Here is a 6,000-nt window from a genome sequence, read left to right as displayed (position 1 = left end):
TTCTAAAATATGTGTTGGTGTGCTTTGTATACATCCAAGACAAAGTCGTAAACACTTATTTTTTATTTTTTCCAATATCTCCAATTGAGTTAAATTTGCATTTCCATATAAAATACAACCATAGTCAATCACTGAACGTATTAGTGCTCTATAGAAGATTAGTGATATATTTGGATCGGCTCCCCACTTTGTGTGGCTAAAAGCTCTTAGTATATTTATTGCGTTTTCACATTTTTTTGACAAATGATGAATATGTTCTTTCCAAGAGAGCTTTTGATTTAAAATTATGCCAAGGTATTTAACAGATGTTTTATATGGGAATGTGAAAGGTCCTATATTAATTTGGTTTGGTGGTTGATAACGTCTTCTCGTAAATGAACACATGACTGATTTATCTTGAGAGATGCTGAATCCATTTCTTTGTGACCATTCGGCAATTCTTTCTGTGGCGTTTTCTAATGCATTGATTGAAGCTTCGATCGACTTCTTTTCCGTATAAATGCAAAAGTCGTCTGCGTACTGAAGTATTCTAGTTTCTTCGGTAATAGAACTAGTAACATCAGCAGTGTACAGAATAAACAATAATGGACTTAAAATACTTCCTTGAGGCAATCCAACTGATGTTGATTTGGGCGTACCTATCACTCCATTTATATTTAAATACACTTTTCTATCACGGTATAACTTCATTAAGTTCGCAATAACCCCTTCTGGAATTCCTATGGCGTATAATTTATCTGTCAATATGTCTAGATTAACTACATCATATGCTCCCTTAATGTCTAAAAATAGGCAGGATATTGAGTTGTTACGAGTAAATGCTAATTGTACATCAGTAACAAATGATGTTGTAACTTCTTGAGTTGAACGTCCTCTTCTGAATGCATATTGGACTGCTGATAATAATTGATTTTTCTCCAGCCAGTGTTCTAACCTGTTTTTAATAAGTCGTTCGTACGTTTTCATTATACAAGACCCCAATGCAATAGGTCTGTAGGAGTCTGCAGAATCTCTAGGTTTATTAGGTTTAAGAATAGGTACTATTAAATATTTTTTCCAATCGTCTGGTATGTTCGACTTGTTTGTATATATACTGTTATAAATGCCTAATAAGCGCTGCTTAGTTATAAATGGAATCTCAGCAATCATTGGGTAATGGATGTTGTCTATTCCGGGAGACGTATTATTTCTTTTCTCTCCAACCTTATTCCTGATAGTAATCGACTGAATCATGTCTAAGGCTACTAGTAATAAGACTGGAATAAGATGGGATGTTTTTAACCAACTTGAGGACTTGGCAGATGACATATGCCTTTTATCAGAAAAAAGACAACACATGCAACGCAAAACTGAAAAAGTAGCAGAGGGAAGAAGGTCGGACTTAACATAAACGTCAGAAAAACTAAGATAATGAAAATAAATACACCAAGAGAAATGGGAATATCACTGGGAGGCACGGAATTAAAAACGGTAGAGAAATTTAACTACTTGGGCCGTATTTTGAACAACAAAGGAGGGACGGAGGAGGACGTAAAACGGAGAATAGGAATAGCCCAAAACGCATTCAATATGCTTAGAAAAATGTGGTCTTCACGTCAGATGGCAAGATAAGATTATTCAACAGCAACGTGAAGATTGTGTTATTATACGGAGCAGAAACTTAGAAAGTGTCAAGAAAATGTATCGGACAGATGCAAGTGTTTATAAATAAATGCCTAAGGAAGATTCTTAACATTTACTGGCCAAACCGCATATCAAACCAAGAGTTATGGACAAGAACTAACCAGGTACCTATATCTAAGACAGTATGCAAAAGGCAATGGAGTTGGATATGGGGCACACACTAAGGAGACCTGATACAGACATAGCGAGTCAAGCCCTAGAATACACACCACATAGCAAGAGAAGACCAGGTGTAGAAACGTGGAAAAGAAGTGTGGAGAAAGAAATCAATGCTATTGGGAAAACCTGGGCAGAAATAACGATTGTGCAAAGGATAGAATAGAATGGAGGCAGACAGTTGACGCCCTATGCTCCGCATGGAGTGACGAGGAATAAGTAAGTAAGTAAGAAGTACTTTTATCCATTACAGTGTCAGAAGATCAGATTTAAAGGAAATGAAGAACCATCGATCGCCTGGTGATGATGGACTCGTTATTGAGGCAATAAAAGCAGGAGGAGAAATTCTATTCAAATCAGTAAGCGAACTGTTTAATAAACGCTTACATGTGGGTAATATTCCAAAAGACTGAAACAATGTAGTGATAGTCTTGTTACACAAAAAAAGGTGATATTACTAAATTGGAAAATTATAGACCCATCAGCCTCTTGACACATATGTACAAACTCTTTATGAAAATCATATCGAAGAGATTAACACCTAAACTTTATTTCTATCAACCCAAAGAACAGACAGGCTTCAAGGCAGGATATGACACCAATGACCATTTGCATACCATAAAGATATTAATTGAAAAATGTATCGAGTACAACATACCACTGGTTCTTGTATTTGTGGATTACGAGAAGACTTTTGACGCTATTTTCATAATGCGACAATTAGTTGAGAAAACAATAGAATTCGACAAGCCCATGTTCACATGCTTTGTAGATCTGAAACAGGCATTCGACACAGTACAATTGAAGGACGTGCTCACTATCCTTGGAAAGAAAAACATAGATAAGAGGTATAGAAACATAACCAAAGAGCTCAATAGATCCAACAAAACACCAATAAAAACCACACACGGGCTCACGGAAGAAATCAAAATGAATGTCGACTTTAGACAAGCGGACAGCCTCAGTCCATGCCTATTTAATTAAATAATGGATGAAGTTATAGGTTCGGAAGTATGGGACGTCACCAAAGCTAATAGAAACAAACTTATGACGACAGAAATGGATTATCTGAGACGAAGCTGCGGTAGATCGAAACTGGAGAGAGTTAGAAACGAACAAATAAGAAACGAAATGAGAATGGAGCGAAATATCAATGATGACATAGAAAGAAAACAATTAATCTGGTTTGGACATGTTAAAAGAATGCCAGAGTACAGATGGCCTAGAAGAATACTGGAATGGATCCCTACTGAAAGAAGAAAGAGAGGACGACCACGGAGAAGTTGGCGCAACGATATTGATGAAGCAATGGCGGCAAGAGACTTAGAAGAGGCAACTGCATATGACCGAAAAAGATGGAAATTGGGGGCGGAGAAGCGGCGGCGACAGCCGTAATCAATCCGTTATAGGTGGTGTTAACCAAATGAATCAGGGACACAAAATGGGTAACCGAACCATGAGAATAATTTGCTACGCAGATGATGCAATATTAATAGCCGAAAACGAAGATAACTTACAACGCCTTCTACAAAAATTTAAAATAACCGCTGAAAAGTATAACCTGACACGATCCACAGAGAAAACCCAATCGACGGTAATATCCAAGAACCCAGTTATAGTCGGTTCGCTAAACTCTGACACAACTGGCTAGTACTTTTAGTCGGTATTTTTTTTGTTTTTGGCCAATTTTGCTAAAGTTGGCAAAATTACTAACTATTTAGTAATTATTAACTATTTAGTAATTATTTTTTTTTTGCCAATTTTACCAAATTGGCAAAATTACTTACTAAAATCACTAGCCAGTTGTGTCTGAGTTTAGCGAACAGACGATGTAAATTAGTATTGGACGACCACATAATCGAACGGGTAATGGATTGTATAGATACTTGGGTGTGGAAATATCTAGCGACAGGCATCTGTGGCAAGAAACAAAATAGCCGCAAACGAAAGCAGCGAGAATATCTGGTTTCCTGAGAGATATAATATGAGCACCGAAAGCAAAGTCCGTACTGACGTATGAAGCTGTTATTATCGATATGTTAGAAATTTTTTTTAACATAATTGCCCCCCGTTAAGAGCGAGGGCGAGAGAGAGAGGGAGAGAAGTGAGAGCGAGAGTGCGTTTTCAGTAAATTGCTTGAGAGAAGAAGACATTATTGGAAACTGTATCTTCAGTTGTGAATTAATTGCAAGTGATATTTACAAATAAACTACGAAAAATCAAGAGATAGTTCTTCACAATGATAAACAAATTTTTTTTCATTTTTCTTAGCGTATCTAATATTTTGTACAAAAGGGTTTTGACCCACATTTACAAATCATCTGTCCAGGAAAACTGTAAATGTGTCCAGTGGCGGCTCGTGACAATTTCAGTTGGTGGGGCCTGGGCCGCATATAAATTTGACGAAATTACAATAAAAAAAAAGAAAAAAATTACTAAAAAATGTTTTATACAGGTACTGTACTGAACTGACCCAATAGCACGCACACACACACATACTCGTACAACCCCAGTCTCGAGGGACATGTGTGTTCCAATGGAACAGTGGGACCCACATGTCCGAAGATCAAACCGGTCATACTCCATAATGGAGTGGTACCTATCTGACCCCCCAAGCTATAATACCACCTCTCCCCATCGAAGGACATAACAAATGGGGAGGCTTTGTACTGAGTGTTACTTTGGATGCCCTGGGTCATGGGATATCCTCTTATTACTTTATGTGGTTAAGCCACCTGACTTTATGGATAGCTATAAAAGCTTTTCTCCATATTATTGACTTAGTTTTGTTCGAATTACAACAATACTTAAAACAAGAGTGTTTGACCAGTGCATCCAGTGTTTGACCATGACCAGTACTCCCAATTCTTACAGACGCATGCCAAACATGGACCTTGGCCAAAGCAAACATGGATAAAATAATGAAGACACAAAGAGCCATGGAGAGAGCAATGTTGGGAGTAAAATTAACAGAAAAAAAAAACAAAAATCAAAGACGCAGGACAACATATAGCCAGGCTAAAATGGAGCTTCGCAGGTCATAACGCCAGACAAACGGACCATAGGTGGAATACCACGATACAACAATGGAGACCATGGACAAAAAAAAAAAGAACAAGAGGAAGATCCCAGATGAGATGGGGAGACGACCATTAAAAAGATAGGAGAAACGCAGTGGAAACAGAAGCGAATGGAGGAAACTGGGGGAAGCCTATATTCAAAATTAGACGAATTAAAGGGCAAAAGAAGAACGAATGACAGTTTATTTTTTATTACTTAATCTTTTATTTATTTATTACACCTAATCGTTTAATTTCATTCTTTTTCTCTATCCCTAACGTATGAAAAGGACTTTGTAATAAATAGTCTACTTTGTTCATTTTAAATTAAGGTTATCACACCCAAACAGCGAATTAACTACACAGAAGGGCCACACAAAACTAAAGAAAAAACTTATAGGATTATTGACGACAGCGGAAAAACATATGCAATGAAATACAGCCGATACCTACGTAAAGAGGAAAACTGACGGAGCGTGTTGCGACATTATGAGTGAAATAAAAAAATGTAACAGAAAATGATAAAAACTGAAGACGGGATTCAACCCAACGTGAAAATGATTAAACGCAAGAAGAGATAGAGAAATTTCTGTCAAAATTTGGTATTTATGACCCTTAAAATAACACCAAATGCTAAAATTTATTAGCCTGTGGATAGTGTGGATGTCTCATCAGCCGAGGATACGATCAGTGGCGTGGTAATTTTATGGTCAAACTACGTTTTCTTCTAATTTTTATCATTGTGAGAATTTAAAAAACCAACTAATATTTTTATCTCCACCGTTGAGGGCGGTCAACTTTTTGGTTGTCTGTATTCTTCGCGACATTTTATCACAAAGTAAATATTACTAATTTTACCGTCTTTTAGGGTATCTGCGTTCTCTTTCTTTTCCACTATTATATATATTATATCTCTCTTTGCCGACGTTTAAATTAGGACCCACTTGAAGCTCGCTTCAACACGCGCCTCGACCTCGTCGTGAGAATTCCCCATAACTGCAACGACTAGTCAAAGAAATACTGTTTGGACCACGGGCCCATCGGACGGTTCCATGCGGCCAGTGCACTCTGCAGTGCATGGTGTCAATTTATTAATAGAGAA

Source organism: Diabrotica virgifera, chromosome 9 (genome assembly GCF_917563875.1).
Source record: "Diabrotica virgifera virgifera chromosome 9, PGI_DIABVI_V3a".
Classification (NCBI taxonomy): domain Eukaryota; kingdom Metazoa; phylum Arthropoda; class Insecta; order Coleoptera; family Chrysomelidae; genus Diabrotica; species Diabrotica virgifera.
The sequence above is the reverse complement of the archived record's forward strand: the minus strand, read 5'-3'. Positions refer to the sequence as shown.